We start from the raw sequence: 8,243 nt of genomic DNA on the forward strand, positions 1-8,243 counted from the left end.
TGCTCACTAGTGAATATGAAGCATTTAAGACAACTGCTAATGAATCTATTCAATCCATATACACTAGATTCACTCACATCACAAATTTTTTAAATGCACTTGGAAAAACTGACCCTACTTATGAGTTGATTGGGAAAATACTCAGGGGACTACCTCCAATTTAGGAAGCGAAAGCTACAACAATAGCAGAAGGGAAAAATCTCGACGAGAAGTCTGTTGACGAACTCATTGGAACACTCATCACCTATGAGCTTGCAATAAATGAGAAGAAAAGTGAGAAAAATAAGGCAAATAAAATTACCGCGCTTAAGGCATCGTCAAACAACTTTAGTGAGGGAAGTGATTTAGAATCAGATGGTGACATGGCCTTGCTAACAAAGAAGTTTGGGAAGTTCTTGAAGAAGAATAAGAAATTCAATAGAAAATTTCGGAACTCAAAATCAGAAAGAAGAGAGTCAAGCATGAAGAAAAATAAGGAAGATCCACCAACTTGCTACAACTGTAGAGAGGTTGGACACATCAAGCCTGAGTGTCCCAAACTAGTGAAAGCCTCTAAGAAAGACAAGAAGCCACTGAAAGTCAGTTGCGATATGCACAACACAAGCTGTTCAAAATCTGAATTCAGTGATGACGAGATTACCAATCTATGTCTAATGGCACATGATGACCTTGAGGTACAATCATCATTCTCATCATCTTCATATTATTTTAGTGATTCTGGGAATGAGAATTACATGCTTTCATATGATGAACTAAAACAAGAATATCTGTACTTTGTTAAAATGCTTGAGAAGAAAATTAAGAAAATTTCTGATTTGAAAAATAAAGTCAAAGAACTTTCAAGTTTAGTCGAAAGCCAAAATGAATGTCATGCATATCTCATGAAAGACAAAGATTTGAAAATTGAGGAGTTAGAAAAGAATTTGAAAGATAAATTTGAAATTATTTGTAAATTTACTGAAAGACTAAATAATTTTGAAAAACTCCTAGGAGCTTAAAGAAATTCTCTAGAAAAGGAAGGGCTTGGTTTTAATGGGAAGGAAAATCTAAAGGAGAGACATCTTTACATGGGATATTTTGTAAGAGAGTCAAAATCATATGTTCCAACTAAAGACTATCATACAAATATTACATGCTTTAAATGTAAGAGGTTGGATCACATAAAATTTGACTGTTCCTTCAAAAATAAAATGTCAAAATTAAGAAAGTATGGAAGGTCAAAGGAGAATCTAGTACTAACCCCCATGGACCCAAGAAAATCTAGGTAACAAAGCTCGTTGTCTGATTGTGTCTTGAAGATATGCTTAAGATCATCATCCTCAAAAGATAGATGGTATATGGATAGTGGATGTTCACGTCACATGACCGGGGATAAAGTCAAGTTCACATCCATCACACCCAAGGATGAAGGATTTGTCACTTTTAAGGATAATGCTAAGGGAAGTATCACAGATGTAGGTAAAATTGGTAATTATTCATCACTAATAGTCGATGATGTTTTACTGATTGATGGTTTAATGCACAACTTATTGAGTATAAGCCAACTGTGTGATAAAGGTTACAAAGTGTCGTTTGAACATAACAAATGCATTGTTGAACACAAAACTGATGATAAGATATTGTTCACTGCTGAGCATCATGAAAACGTATACACCACCAGTTTTGATAACTTAACCTCACAAAGTGTGACATGCTTCTCTGCTATTAATGAAATTAGTAGGATTTGGCATAGGAGACTAGGACATGCAAACATGGACTTAATATCTAAACTAGTTAAGGGAGACTTAGTTAAGGGATTGCCTAAGACGAAATTCATTAAAGAAAAAATTTGTGAGGCTTGTCAACTAGGAAAACAAGCAAGAACAAGCTTTAATAAGAAGAAAGAAATCTCCACTACTAGGCCACTTCAAATGCTATACTTAGACTTATTTGGTCCAAACCCAATTCAAAGTTTAGGAGGAAAATCATATGCATTTGTCATAGTTGATGATTTTTCAAGATATACATGGGTACTATTCTTAGGTCACAAAGATGAAGCTTGTGAAAAATTCATAAACCTGTGCAAGAAAATTCAAAATGAAAAGGGATATACTATCACTAAAATTCGAAGTTAAAAGGGTAGAGAATTATAAAATCAAAGCATGGAAGACTACTGCAATTCGTTAGGAATAGCTCATAATTTTTTGGCTCCTAGAACACCACAACATAATGGTGTAGTTGAAAGGAAGAATAGGTCTATACAAGAAATGGCAAGAACTATGCTTAACGAACATAGATTACCTAAGTATTTCTGGGCTGAGGCAGTGAATATCGCCTACTATGTCTAAGTAGAATTTTAATTAGACCATCTGTTATTAAGACTCCATATGAATTATGGAATGGCCATAGACCAAACATATCATATTTTCATTTCTTTGGCTGTAAATGTTTTGTACTTAGAGACAATGAACATTTAGGAAAATTTGATGTGAAATCAGATGAAGGTATCTTCCTAGGATATACCTTAGATAGCAAAGCCTATAGAGTATATAACAAACAAACATTAACGGTTATAGAATCTATTCATGTAGTGTTCGATGAGTCAAATCCCTTCTCCAAAAGAACTGATGAAGATGAAATTGAGATAAACAAGGAATTTGAAGAACTATCCATTAAAGATGATTCAGGAAAGAAAAGTAAAATTAAGGAACCATCCACTGAGACTAATCAAATTGAAAATGGGGTTAATAAACCACATAGAGATTGAAAATACATAAAGAATCATCTAATTGATCAAGTAATAGGTGAACCATTACGTGGAGTAGCTACACGATCCTCAGTTTGGAATATGATGAGTCATTTAGCCTTTATATCTCAAGAAGAACCTAGGAATGTGAGTGGACCAATTGAGGATTAATCGTGGGTGTTGTCCATGCAAGAAGAGTTAAACTAGTTTGAGAGAAACGAAGTATGTACATTAGTTCCTAGACCTGAAGATAAGTTAATCGTTGGAACAAAATGGATATAAAAGAGCAAGAAAGATGAACATGGGACAGTTATTAGAAATAAGGCTAGACTAGTAGTTCAGGGACATAACCAGGAAGAAGGAATAGATTTTGAAGAAAACTTTGCACCTGTAGTTAGAATGAAAGCCATTCAAATGCTTTTAGCCTATGCTACTTTTAAGGATTTCAAGCAATATCAAATGGATGTCAAAAGCGCATTTTTAAATGGTTGCACAAGTGAAGAAGTATATGTAGAACAACCCTCGGCATTTGAAAACCATTAGAATCCAGATCACGTTTATAGATTAACAAAAGCCTTGTACGGTTTAAAGCAAGCTCCTAGAGCTTGGTATGAAAGGTTAAGTGGTTTTCTACTAGAAAATGGATTTATCAGAGGAAAGATAGATACAACTTTGTTCATAAAGTCTAAGAAAGATGACTTGCTCCTAGTTCAAGTATACGTACATGACATCATATTTGGAGCCACAGATAAAGACTTGTGCAATGAGTTTGCTAGCACTATGCAAAATGAAATTGAAATTAGCATGATGGGTGAACTAAATTCTTCGTGGGACTTCAAATCAAACAAGAACAACATGGAATATTTATAAATCAATCAAAGTATATTAGAGATCTACTCAAAAGGTTTAATATGGAAGATGGAAAAATACTAGGTACACCTATGAGTACTTCATTGAAATTAGACAAAGATGAACAAGGTATACAAGCAGATGTCAAGCTATATCGTGGAATGATTGGAAGCTTACTATATCTAACTATTAGTCGACCTAATATAATGTTTAGCGTATGTTTGTGCGCAAGATTTCAAGCTACACCAAAAGAGTCACATTTGTTAGCTGTCAAACAAATACTTAGATACCTGATAGGAACCTTGGAAATTGGGTTATGGTATCCTAAGTATACATCTTTTGAGATTATCAACTATTTTATGGGTAGTAAAATGGATAGAAAGAGCACGAGTGGTACATGTCATTTCTTAGGACATTCGTGTGTCTCTTGGCTTTCCAAGAAGCAAAATTCAATAGCTCTTTCCACAAGTGTGGCAGAATACGTAGCAGCAGGTAGTTGTTGTGCTCAAACGCTATACATGAAGTAACAACTGACTGATTTTGGATTAAGCGATGAAACAATTCCTATAAGATGCAACAATATGAGTGCAATAAACAAGTCAAAGAATCCTATATTACATTCACGAACTAAGCATATAGAAATACGACATCACTTTCTTCGTTATCATGTGCAAAAAGGAGATGTGACACTTGAGTTTGTATGCACGGATGAACAATGGGCAGACATATTCATGAAACCACTTGCTGAGAATAGGTTTATCCAAATTAGGCGTGAATTAGGTCTAATGCATAGCTGAGAGGTTGCCTAGAATTATATTAGATGACATAATTCAGGGGGAGCAACGTTACTTAATTTTCACAATTGGTATCACATTCGGTATCACATTAATTAGCATTTGGTATCCTCACATTATCTTTGAAATTTGCCACACTATGTATGTTCACAATGAAATTTACATTCAACAACACAACTTTATGCATTAGCAAGGGGGAGAAGTAAATTTTTCAAATCTGGTGGTTGAACAAGTTTTTTAAAACTTTAAGATTTCAAAGGGGAGAAGAACATAAGGTTATGTCCACTCATGCATTATTATTATGCACCTTTTTGTTAACGTCAAAAAAGGGAGAAAGGAGCAAAAGTTGTTAAAAATCAGGAGCAAATATTGTTAAAAATCGGAGCAAAATTTTTTTAAAAATCAGAAGCAAAAGCAAAAATTGTAGGCAAAACTAATTGTGCAAAGGGGGAGAAGAATAATAGAAAAAATTGTTGGCAACACTAGCTATGTAATAGGGGAGAAAAATCAAGCTATAGGAAAAGAATCAGGCTAAACAACTTGTGTACTCACATGAGCACATTTCATTTGGAATCAGGCTAAACAATGTATGTATTGACATGAGCATATTTCATTTGGCATGAGCATAGTTCATATTTTCATTTTCTGAATATTTGATGCATTATTTGAGGGGGAACCTTGCTAGGCGTAACCCATTATATATTTTTTTGCTCGTGCTTTTGTCATCATCAAAAAGGGGGAGATTGTTGACTCTATGTGTCTAATTCGGTTTTGATAATGACAAATCACTTGGTATTTGATCTGTGCATTGAGATTGTGAACATAAACAAGGTTTAGCATGCATGGAAGGATAACAAGTCATGGAAACCATGAAGATTAAAGCATACATGTCTTGGCATAATCCATGGAACTCAAAGAGTACAAGAATAAAGATGCAAGCAACACGTTCAAAAACTTCATGGGAATGGGTATTTAGAACTTATGTATTCACATTTCATATGATTTAATCACAGTTCAAAAGCTGCTTGTATAAGATTTTGACTTAATGTTTGAGAGCTTATGAAGTGAAGAAGAATAAATACTCTTAACAATTAAGTTACCATTAGGTTTAGAAGAGTATTTAGAATGAGTGGACATTTTCCAAAATATTTTTGTGCTTAGTAATCATTTCCAGGTTTAAGCAAAGAGCATTTATGAGAGTGAATTTTTGAATACAACTCTTTGGACAGTGGTTTGTATCCTTTAGATATGATCACATAGAGGAGCGAGGATACAAACCAAGGAATGGGTGAAACCTTACCAAATATGATCGTGGTTTGGTAAGGAGTTCCTATGGAGGATAAAGGTATTTGCATGAATCAAAGTTTGAGAATTTTATATTTAAAGCTTCAAAGGGATCATTTTGGTTGATTTGTGAAACTCGAATCCCTTAGTGGTTGCCTCTAATTTTGATTATGAAAAATGTCTTCTAAATTAAGCACTAGGTAGAATAGGAATTTGTGAAGATCGGTGCTTATACCTAGAGTGATGACTCAATTTTTATTTAGGCTTTTCATATTCAAAAGGGAGTTTAGGGTACAGTGATATATGATATAAGATGGAACCCTAACACTCAATCTTGTGCAATGGACAAAGTATGCTTAACTTTAGATGATTATATTTAAGTGTGGGTTAAGCATTTTGAATTATATACCAGCTGCAGAAGCCTTGTCCATTTGGAAGTGGATGTATATACAAAACTTCAACATTTTAAGCCTAAGCGACTTCGCAAGCCTAATGTCACTATTAATCCCTAAATCTAGTCCTAGGGTCTAAGGAAGAATTAAATAATTTGGAAATATTAATTTACATCTAATTTTCCTTAGGTCATAAGGGGTGTGCTTTACTAATTATCCATTTCATTTCTTTGTCTAGGCCTCAGACACTTTTAAATAGACAATTAAACCAAATGTGCCTTTTTAGTCTATGGTGCAAGCAAGTTTTGAATAAACGTGAAAGATTGTGCTTGCATACCCAATTTTTACTAGATGAGACATGAAAATATTCATGACTATGGGATTTATAAAATGACCTTTTTTTGAAAAAAAAATAAAAAAAATTTCTTTTGGCTCTTAAGGTTTTATTAGGATTATTCCTTTAAAATTCTACATTGAGTGAAACTCTAGAATAATCATTCACTTCTTTCCTTAAGTAGATAATTTTCAGTATCTTTCCAGTATTTTTCTTCTCAAGGATAGCATGACAATCTTTTAGATCCTCTAATAGTTTTACCAACCTTATACTTTCATTTTTGAAGACTGTTTTCTGCTTAGATACCCTAACTAGAAGTTTATGTATTTTAAACAAAATACATTCTAGTTCTTTGTTCAAGGGCATGCTTTCATCATAAACTTCAACATATGATTCATCACAAGATTTATCTCCATAACTAACATATGAATCAATGCATGCTTTGTCAACATTTATCACAAGGAATACCAGATGATTCATCACACAATATATTGTAGTATTTTTCACTAGAATCATTACATGCATCACAAACAGTATTATCAACAGATGATTCAACATATGATACATCATAGCATTCAACATAAGATTCATCAACAGAGGCAGAGATAGAATTATATACCTTAACATCTGATAAAGCAATTACCCTATCATTTACAACTTCCTGAGTGGTGGTATCATTCTCTTGGGATTCTCCATATTTCCTTTTGAGTTCATCCAAGATATCCTTTACACTATGACATGCCACAAACTCACAAAAATATTAGCATCTAGTGCAAAATATAACATGTCCATGGCTTATGACTCCATATGCATTAACCTAATATCATTTTCTTCGAAGCGCATACAAATTCCATTAACAATCACCCGCCAGGCCATCAAATCTATTGATTTTATAAAAACGCTCATTCTAATTTTCTAGGTGGTGTAATCGACACCACAAAACAATGGAGAACTGGACAGTGATCATCCCTCGCTGAACGGGGATACGCTAATGTGAGCCATCTCGATCTTTTAGCAAAACCATTTAAGTCAATGCTACAAGGCTCTGATACCAATTATTAGCTTTGGTGTATTCTCAAAAGGGGGGTGAATTAGGTATTTAAAAATTTCTTCTTGGGTTCAACTAATCTAAAAACAGAATTACTCAACCTAGGGTCTGTCTATGCAATTATAAACCCAATCATTCACAATAGTGAAATACAAACATTCACGTGCTAGAATTTAAAATGCAGAAATTAAAAGTAGGCACAAGAAATGTTATCGGGGTTAAGCTAATTGTGCCTACGTCCCTACCTCTAGCTCGCAAGCCCAAGGATTCCACTAAAGCTTACTCAATGGGTGGAGCAGCACCGGTTACAACTAGGTCAATTAGCATAGGGCTGACCTCAACCTTTACAACCAAGTCAATTAGCAGGGCTGACATCAACCTACACCTTACCAGGATGGTGCACCAAGCTTTCGTAACCAGGTCTAAGCCAATCCGGGACTATTCCATAGGGCTAGTCTCCCCCTTCAGGCCTATACCTGGAATACAACGAATATGAAAATTTTCGTAAAAACAAACACTTCTTACACAAGAAGATATGTACTACAATACACACAGTATAATCAATGCACGCCAAACATGCACGAATTATCTGCTTGAGGGTGTATATGTGCGCAATCTACACTCACTACAATGATAATCTCAAGTATGCACAAGAGTGTTCAAACAAGCTAATCTTTGAAAGCAAAGTATATCAAATCTCAATATCAAAATTGTGTTTCAAATATGCTAGCAATAATATTCAAAAGAACTAAAAAAATATTTTTCAAAAATTGTATAAAGCATTAGAGTTGTTTGAAATCAAACTTTGTAAAATATT

Source organism: Malania oleifera, chromosome 3 (assembly GCF_029873635.1).
Source record: "Malania oleifera isolate guangnan ecotype guangnan chromosome 3, ASM2987363v1, whole genome shotgun sequence".
In the NCBI taxonomy this organism is placed as follows: domain Eukaryota; kingdom Viridiplantae; phylum Streptophyta; class Magnoliopsida; order Santalales; family Ximeniaceae; genus Malania; species Malania oleifera.